This window comes from Pan paniscus, chromosome 5 (assembly GCF_029289425.2).
Source record: "Pan paniscus chromosome 5, NHGRI_mPanPan1-v2.0_pri, whole genome shotgun sequence".
Taxonomy (NCBI): domain Eukaryota; kingdom Metazoa; phylum Chordata; class Mammalia; order Primates; family Hominidae; genus Pan; species Pan paniscus.
Genome location: NC_073254.2, coordinates 132,388,811 through 132,399,452, shown reverse-complemented (window position 1 = coordinate 132,399,452; position 10,642 = coordinate 132,388,811).

Genomic DNA, 10,642 nt, shown 5'->3' with positions numbered 1-10,642 from the left:
TCCAGTTTAGTGACAGAATTTAAAGTATTTTGGTGGCTCGATTATGTTAATCAGTTTTAAATTGTCTCTATTTACTTCAAGCAGAAAATTCTGAACCAAAATATACTCAAAATCTGAATCCAAACAAATTCATTTTGACTCTTATTTTAGCTTTTCTTAAAAATATATATTTTGAAACTTTCCAATGCTGTTCTTTATTTTACAATCTGTGCTTTATATATTTTTCCAATATACACATCAAGGGAATTTAATTAGAATTGCACAGTTAATTGTTTTCTCAAAATAATCTTGAACTAGACAATTTAAATAATGCTGTGGATTAAAATTATGTCAACAATTTATATTTCTTAATGAAACACTTGTAATTTCCGTTCTTAGGAAAGTACACTATACTGACCTGTTAATATCTTGCAGAGTGCTTCCCTTTCATTCACCAAAGACTCTGCCTTGTTCCTAAATAATCAAAAAAATCATCTCTATGTGGTGCTTAATTCCTGCTAGAAAATTAAACAGGGCTGGACACAGTGGCTCACGCCTGCCGTCCCAGTTACTTGAGAAGCTAAGGCAGGAGGATCACTTGAGCCCAGTGTGTGGAGGCTGCAGTGAGCTGTGATTGTGCCACTGCACTCCAGCCTGGGCATAGAATGTATAAAAATAAAATAAAATACATAAGTAAAATTAAACAAAATAAAGCTTGCAATATGCCCTATGTGATGGTAAACTAGAATTACACACTAAATTCCCATTCTGCTAACAGGCAAGATCTGCCACACCAGAGAAGAATCCCCCTCTTCAGAAGCCCCACCAGCAACCATTTTACTCTCTACGAGCTTGACTTTTTAGGGTCCACATATAAATGAAATTGTACAGTATTAGTCTTTCTGTGTCTGGCTTATTTCACTTAGCAGAACGTCCTCCAGGTTCATCCATGTTGTTGTAGGGGGGATGTGGGGAAATGTTGGTCAAAAGGCACGAACTTTCAGGTATAATAGATAAGTTCTGCAAATCTAATGGTTAGCCATGGTGACTGATTAATATTGTGTTATTTACTTGAAATTTGCTGAAGGAGTAGATCTTAAGTGTCCTAACCACAAATACACCCCCAAAAAAGGAGTATGCATGGTGATGAATGTGTTGATTAGTTTGTGGAAATCATTATACAATGTATAGGTATATCAAAGCATCACATTGTACACTCTGAGTATATTTTTTTTGATTTCTCAACTACACCTCAATAAAGCCAGTGGAGAAAGAAAGAAAGCCTTCTAAAGAACAAAATGCCTTCTGAGTCCAAGGAGTGAATTAACTCTGGTGTTGATTAAAAACTGTAGTAGAGAATTCTTACAATTTGAGCAAAGCCTTCTTCTGGGGGTTGGCACCTTTAACCATTTCAGTTTTACTCCAGATATCTGCCAAGCCATCTTTGCCTCTCCGCCATGAGATAGTCTGGGACTGTCTTGCTTTTCCTGACTCTAGAGCTAATAATGGCTTTGTTCTAGAGAGCCCACTCTGCTTTTAGTAAAAGCCCATGCAAAGAATCGTGATCTGGGGGCTACCTGCAGGTGATCTCATTCCAGCCAAGTACTGGCAACAGATGCTCTTCCATCCTGCAGGTTGCCTTTTTACTCTTTTCATATTGAAATAGATAGAGTGTCAGCAGAGTAGAAAAAGTTGTTTTTGTTACTGAATAAGAATTTTTCAAAATCACAAGTTCATGCAAATGTTTTCTATTTAGCACTGTTTGTCACTGTCTCCTCTCTTCCTTTTCTAATTAAATCCCTCAGAAAAAGTACTATCTCTGCCCAACTTTCATTGTCTCGGTTTTTTTATATGATATATATAAACTACTTTCTTCAAGTTGCTTCAAATGTTTTCTGCACATTTCTATAAAGTGTTATAGCAAATAATGAATGTTAATTTATTTGAGTCAATATGCTTAAATATTGAAGGTTTCTGGATTCACTATCTCTAATCTACTCATTATATATATAATGGATTTGAGAAAGTATTTCCAAAGCTATTTATCACCCAAGGTTTCATTTATTTGATAGGATCTGATCATGTGAAAGCATATTAATAAGAAATATTCATAGTATGTGCCACAAAGACTCCATAAATTTAACTACTTAAATACTTACAGAATAATTTGGGATACAATCCATTCCTTGTAACAATAGTACCATTATTCAAATTTAAAAATATTACATATTTTTTAATTGTGCTACCAGGTTTAATTCATTGGATATCCATATGGAAAACAAAACGTATATCATTCTCAAACCATTAAAACACAGTCTAAGTAGACTGCAAATATAATTGTAACCATTAAAGCAATAAAAGTTTTTGAAGAAAATGTTGGAGGATGTTTTCATAGCAGACAAAGAGTTCCAAACAGAGCTATAATAAAGAAAAGATTATAAATTGGACTGCACCAAAACAAAACTCTGTTCATCAAAAGACATTATTGAGAATAAAAAGGCGACCCACATAATGTAATATATTTGCAATATATTTACCCAATATAGAATTTGCATCCAAAATATACCAAGAACTGCAAACTAATAAGAAAAAGACAACTTGTTGGAAAATGGAGAAAATGACTTAAGCACTTAAGGTACACAACGTGATTAGGCATCATGACTATGCAAATTAAAAGTAAAACGCAAAGAAAGAAATACCCAGTGTTGGCAAGAATGTATAACAACCTAAACTCTCATATACTGATGGTGGGAGTGAAAATTGATGCAAACATACTGGAAAAACTATCTGGTAGTATTTACTAATGCTGAACATATGCCTGTCTTATGACACAAAAGATGTGTATACATATGTTCACCAAAAGATACAAAATGAATGTTCATAGGAGCACTTTTTATAGTAGCCAAAAACTGGAATATACCCAAATGACCATCAAGAATGAAAAATAAATTGTGGTACATTCAGATAATAGAATACTATGTAGTTCTACTCCCCATTGATACTATTCAGAAAGAGTATATACAACAATAAACATAAACCTCATAAACATAATCCCAAGTGAAGGAAGCCAGACACAAAAGAGCAAATACTGATTTCATTTACTTCAAGCTCTTGATTGTTTTTTGATCTGGCTGTTTACATGAGTGTGCTCATTTTGGAAAAAAAAAACAAAAAACACGTAATTTGTACTCTTCGCTGAATGTGTATTAGACTCAATTTAAACAACTAAAAATACTGTGCTACATGGACAGTGTCTATATTCTTAGCAGAATATTATGACACCTTGCTGTGTTAGATAACATCGTCTCTATCAATAAGAAGCTAGTGTGTGTGTTTATGTGTGTATTTGAGTAAAGAGTTGCGTTTGTGGCCGGGCGCAGTGGCTCCTGCCTGTAATCCCAGCACTTTGGGAGGCCGAGGCGGGCGGATCACGAGGTCAGGAGATCGAGACCATCCTGGCTAACACGGTGAAACCCCATCTCTACTAAAAATACAAAAAAATTAGCCGGGCGTGGCTGCGGGCGCCTGTAGTCCCAGCTACTCGGGAGGCTGAGGCAGGAGAAGGGCGTGAACCCGGGAGGCGGAGCTTGCAGTGAGCCGAGATCTCGCCACTGCACTCCAGAGCGAGACTCCTCAAAAAAAAAAAAAAAAAAAAAAAAAGTTGCCTTTGTGGCTCCACAAAAGGGCCATTATCCTCAATTAAATTGCTAATTCAGGTGAATCAAATGTTTAAAGTACTTTTATCTGTTTTCCTTATATCTGCAGGGTTGAGAGGCTAATTGCTTTGGAAGGATAAGTTCTTTTATTTTTTAACTCTGCTTTACTTATTCTTCAATTCAAATTGAGTTAATTTACAACTAAGAATTGAACGCCATTTTCTGATATGAGTTCACAAAATCAAATTTTCTTAAGTTTATAAGATTTTCAAATTTGAGAAATTTAACCCTGGCCTTAAATTTTTCACATCTGGGAGTTTTAGCTATGAGTTAGCTAGTCCTGTCCACAGTAGCTGAACAATTTCACCATTGGTCATTTTCTGTCAACGTCTTCATACCATTGACCGCCTCCAGTCTATACACATGCCTGAACCTGCTCCCAAAATAAATAAAACGAAGTCACAAACCCTGATCATCACTACAGTTTCTGGAATTTTCTGAAAGCAAAGAGACATTTGACTCTGAGGAAAGTGAGGACCCCTGAGGAAATAAGGTGCACTGATGGTTCCAGGACCAACACTTGGTCATGATTCCCAATGCCCGAGCAGTCCTGGTTAAGTTATCTAAACTCTATGAGTTATATCACTTTTATAACCATTTCCTCATTGGTGTACTGGTGATAATAATTCTCGCTTTGCAACAGAACTATGAGAAGTTAAACTAAGTTGACAAACCATCTGGCCTTGAATAAATGCTCCACAATTAGTTCCTGTTATTTATCCATTTATCCATCTGGAGGCTTCTCAAGGCAGCAACCGTACATTGTTCATTTTATCCTCAATGACCAGCTAAATCCCTAGCAATTGTTAAGTGCTGGATAGTTAAAATGAATAAGTTAATAAGTTAAAGAATTCTTTTAAGAGGTACAATTCTTACAAGAGGTTTGTAAAACACACCAATCAACATTCTGTAGCTAGCTAGAGGTTTGTAAAATGTACCAACCAGTACTCTGTAAAAATGCTCCAATCAGTGCTCTGTAGCTAGCTAGAGGTTTGTAAAATGGACCAATCAGCGCTCTGTAAAATGGACCAATCAGCAGGACATGGGTGGGGACAAATAAGGGAATAAAAGCTAGCCACCCCCAGCCAGCAGAGGCAACCCACTCGGGTCCCCTTCCATGCTGTGGAAGCTTTGTTCTTTTGCTCTTCACAGCAAATCTTGCTGCTGCTCATTCTTTGAGTCCGTGCCACCTTTAAGAGCTGTAACACTCACCACGAAGGTCTGCGGCTTCATTCTTGAAGTCAGTGAGACCATGAGCCCACCGGAAGGAACCAACTCTGGACACAGAAGGACCATTTCAGCAGAATCTGTATTAATATAGAACTACCAGAGGACTAGAGAAGGGATGCAAGTTTGCCACAGGTCGGGAGAATAGAGATGCATAATTTGTGGAGTAGCAAACCATCCATTCCTCCTCTTCTATCTTTTGGGATAGGGCCATTCTATCAATCCCCCTGCGCCAGCCGTGTGATACTGGAGATACCTAAGCCACTGGGCTCAAGATTTTCAATTATCTTTCGTGTAAAAATGCTGAACCTCTGTTCTCACACAGTGCCTGTTTCCCCAAGTCTGATGGTGGAAGCATAAAGAAATGGGCAGAAGAGTGGCCTTGGTGCAGAGAGAGAACCTAGTTGGACTGCGTTACCATTTGATGTGTAAACATCTGTGGATTTCCTACAGATGTTCGAGCAAACCCTGTAGCAGGTGGTAGGGATTCAGCCACTCATTGTACTGGCCCCTTCAAGAGAGCCACTTCTGGGTGAGGCAACCCTAGCAGCAACAAGATAATCTGGATAACTTGTTGTAGGGGCTACAGGTGAGAAAAACACAAGTTCAATTGCTGGTCCTTTACCAGGGCCTCTGAAGGGACTGCCTCTCCAAGGAGCCAAACATACAACCCACCACCCAGGACAGCCTGCTGCTCTGAGGAAACCGACAGTCCCATCTGGACTCATTGATGAACAATAGGAGGAAAAAACCTGCAGGTATGTGTGAAACCTCCCTCCCTCATTTTCCTTCTCCTCTCAACACCAGGAGGGCAAGTGCAGGAAAGAAGGTGAGTGAGAGAATAACTATACCAATGTCCACAGTTCCCAGCTGGTAGAGCTTTAAGTCCACCTGTATTCATGGGAAGAGGAACAGAGGATGCACAAGGTTAGGTCTAATATTTGAAATTCACCTCTCTTAATAACTAAAAGTGTTTGAAAGATTACAGAAATGACTTGAGTTGTCATTAAGGCAGCCAAAGACCCCACAGGAAAACAAGGTTTGATGCAGTATAACAGTAGCACTAAAATAATAAAATAAAAAATAATGGTATTAAATCCAAAACAAGCCCATGTGGATTGCTGATCATTTATGTAACCATTTTGTAACTTTCAGTCACCTTTCTAGCCTGCAGTTTTTGGACTCATGCAAATAAGACAGCTTTGTGGCAGGATCTTAGGAAATTTTATATCACATGGTGAGCTTCACACCACGCAGTTAGAATAATTCATATGCAGCACAAACCTGAACCGAGATGATTATATCATTTACACTTCTCCAAATTCCTTCTGTCCTTGTGTGCTCTCGGACCCATTCCAGCCCTTTCTCTAATCTCTTCTGTAGTGGCCTGGGCTGATCCCTGCAAATTCCATTTCCTACTGCCTTGTAGTTGGGTTCAGGCAGTGGGAACACTGGCAGAATATTTGAGGGTGAAAAAAGAAGAGGCCAGGGCATTTCTTCACCTACCTCTCTGTTTTGGAGGCATCCTCAGAAGTGGCTGGACATTCTCCAGGACTTCCAGATTCCTCTGGACAGCCTCTCCTTCTGTGCTCCCAGCCCCTCTAGACTCTGGCCATACTACCTCCCTTTTCCCCCTTTCCTCCATTCTAAAGCTGGTAGGAAATTCCTGCTGTGGATAATAATGGGAATGCCTCTTTTTTCCCTTCCTGCCATTTTGGATCTTGCATCACTGCTGTAGTTTCCCATATTGGATGCCTTCTATTGAACTAGTTGGCATGAGCTGTTTTCCTGAATGAGCACTGACAAATATTCTCTCTTAATCCCATCCATCGTCTACCATTGTGTAGTGACACTCAGATGAATGCTAAATACACACATCTCATTTCAAGATATGCCATATTTATTCATTAATCTTTAACCTATTGTATTAAAGACAGTGAGAAATACATTGTCTATTACCAATCTCAAGTTTTCAAAAAGTGATAGCCATCAAGAGTAAAAGGGAATATCAAAGTAAGTTTCTCAATCATTGGGGAAAATGGGCATAACACTGAACTCCCCATGGTTCAAGAATGGACTTGTTCAGGGAGTCAGTGTATTCTTCCATATTAGAGCACAAACCCCTGGAAAATAGGCCACAAAACCAGTTAAATTTTTATTGGAAAAGGAATTGGATTTCTTTCACTACTTAATTCTAGGTGCTGGATATACAGCTACGCATGAAACAAACAAAATCCCTGACCTCCTGGAGTTTAGTCTCAAAGAAGAAACACTAAAAAAGTAAACAGATCAACAATATTATTTCAGCAAATTGCAAGTGCTATAAAGAAAGATGAAGTAGGAAAAGGGAAGGGTAGTGGCTGGGAAAGGAGTTTTATTGATGGTTTCATAGAAGGCTCCTGAGAGGTGACAAGATAGCAGAGTCTGACTGATTAGAGAAAGTCAGGAGGGCAAGAAGAAGAGCATCCCCAGCAGAGGAAGGAGCAGGAATGGAAGCCCTGCTGCAAGAATGCAGAGTGGGGCTGAGGAGTTCTGCCCTGGCTCCAGCACATGCCCTGAAGAGCCTGCATTTTGTAATGCATTCAGATTTGTATACCAGTGCAATTATATTTCAGTCATCGTTGGCCCACCTCCCAATTTTTCCAAAACACATGCAGACTTCTCAGAAATAACTATCACTGAACTTTTCTCAATAAATTCATTTATAAATGGTTGCACACCTCCACATTATTGACCTCAGGTCAGCTGGTGTTTCTCTCAGTGATAATCCCTAGACCAGTTGCTTCCAAGTCACCTGGGGTTGGGGTTCTTGTTTAAAATGATGCCTTCTCATCCCCCTCTCAGAACTACTGAATCCGAACCCCTGGGCTTGATGCCTACACATCTGTGACAGTCTTTCCACATAACATTTAAGCTCACTAAGTCTGGGAGTCACTGGGCTGTATACCTCCATGCCTCCATCCCACAAAATTTAGCATTACATGGTTAGTGAAGCTGCAGCTTGCCAGCAAGTATATACAATTTCTCAGTTTAAATTCACCCCCTCCACCAAAAAAGAGTCCTTTAAAAGAAAAGCAATCAGTCAGTATGGAAATGTCCAAACAAAACCAAAATGCATAATTTAATTTGTGATTCTGATTTCAAAGGGCCAGTTTATTTAATTCCATTTGGAACTTTACCAACACTACTAGGTATCCCCCTGTGTGTGTTTCTCCCTCTCACCCTAGAGAAGATTTGAGCCAACTTTTACTGTGGTCTAGCAAGATTTTCACTTCTGTCTCTGGGGCAACTGGTGAGCTTCTACGTACCTTTGATTAAAAAGAATCTCTGGCTATCTCAATTTCTGAGCACACTTCCTCTTTAGTGCCCTTTCCCAGTGAATTCCTGGCAAAGTCACAGAAAATCACTTTCAGGCTAACATTTCTTTAAAAGTTATTACATCTAATTTATATAAAGTACTTGATTGTTTAAAAATACTATATAATTATATGTTTAACCTTATAGCATAGAGTTCTGTTTAATCTTACATTTTGCTTTGAGAGAAAACCAAATAAATTGCAAAGTATATATAGTCAAAAACTTTTCTAATAAATCAAATTCACAAAGATTCTTGTTTGGAGGTTTGGAGCAAGTAACCATGATTTCAAAAATAACAAATTGCTGGCAAGCCCATCAGAAATGTCACACAAGAACAAAGTAAAAAGGCCCTTACTAGTTTCAAAATATAAATAAACATACATTGCAAATCAAACAATTCAAATTATATATATGGGGTTTATTATTTCTAACAATTGATCTATTTTTATTACCTTTGAGGCACACTTTTAACCTAGTTCATATATATTACATCTGTCTGAATTTTTAAAAAATTGATACTTGGACATTGTCAAAAGAAACATTACTTCAAAAAATTAAAAAATAGAAAAGAATAATCTCTGCTAGTAATGGCTTTTAGGATATTAGGTAACCATACTGCCACTTTTATCCATCACACTTTCTATCTCATTCCATGGAAATATTGCCATTCCACAGTCTTCCCAAAGTTAATTGACTGGGGTCGGTGAAGACAAAATCGTAGGATTTCAAGAGCAAAATTTCTTCCTGCTTTTCACAACTTAGCCAATTCTCTGTATGCCAAGTGACTTTAGTCTAATAAGAATTAAAATAATTTTTCTAATTTCACGATCACAGGTTTTTTTTACGTTTTTATATTTCCATGTCATGATACTCAGATGCTCCAATTTTCTTTTCTGTGAGAGAGTGTCTCTCCAAATTCCCTGCAAAACTTTGCCCTATTCTTCCTACACTCTGCAAAGGGCAGTAGAGTGAAGCAGCAAGGACTCTACTACATTCTACATACACACTCCCCTCTTCCAACCATTGTTGTCTTCTGGTCCTGTGGTTAGTCCTTCATACTCCTCATGTTACCACAAAGATGGCAACCAGTAAGCTACAGACTAAAGGGTGCCAAGGATGTGTAACGTTACTCCCCATTAACTGACCCAAATGCAACCTGTTTTGCACAGTGGTCTATGCTAGTCCTTAAAATGTTCACTAGAGGGTGCACTATTTCTTTCCAAATTATTGAAGATGACTCCTAAATAGTAATATTAAAGTCAATCTATTCAAATGCTCCAATATATTAAGTCCTCAACATTAGATTTCAAGAAAAATAATAGCCAGAAAAGTCATATTTAGTGGGTCTAGTGGACAAAAATGGAAGTAGCAACAACTATCTACCATTAGTCCAGTGGCAGAATAATTTCTTCATCTGGAATTCTCAACCTTAGGATGAATGTGGCTGGCACCATATGCACTATGGTCTGTGCTTTCTGCACACACACACACACACACACACACATACACACACATGCACACACACACTCCCCACTACAACCAAGCTTCTTGGAGAAAAGATGGAGGGGAAGAGATGCACCTCAGGATAGTAACCAGACAGAATAGCTATGACATGCTATGCAAAACCCTGTTTGACCAAAGAAGCTTGGCCCTTTTTATAGTAGCGCTTGTCTCTTTGCTGCTATATCAGAGGAGGGTAGTTGTTCCCATGAGCTTGTTAACTCAAAGCAGGCTTCCTTGTCAATGAAGAATCAGTAGGGGAAGCTGTTAACTGTCAGGTTATGGCCAACCCAACAGTGGAGGCTTTAACATCAGATCAGAGTTACCTGTTACCCCATGCAAACTTTCATAAGGAGAGTGGGAAGGGGCAAATCCAAAGCTGGACATCTGAGATTACTGATATTCATTATTAAGTAAATGAACAAAAACGTTTTCCCAATAGCAATTTTAGTATAATCCTCACAATATCCTCATTCCATATATTATATTTTCTTCAGCTGAAAATGCATGCTTGTGTTTAATACAATTGTCTTTCCATAGCCTCTTAGCACATGCCAAGACACCTGTTTTTTTTTTGTTGTTGTTGTATTTTGTGTGAGATATATATATATAAAACCAAGGCTCCTGTTTAAACTCAACCTGTTTCACATTGTGGTAATAGTTGACTTTCATTTGTCGCCACTTATTCATTTTTATAAGGCTGACCTCTTTTCACCTCTTAACACTACCCCAGAAATTTCTGAAAGTATCATCATCACTCCCATTCAGCTAAGATGTTCCAGATCTATCTTGCTCTTCCTGCCCAGGTTAAGCATTAGCTCCCCTCAAGGGTGAACTGGTTCATTTCGGGGAATGATGATACA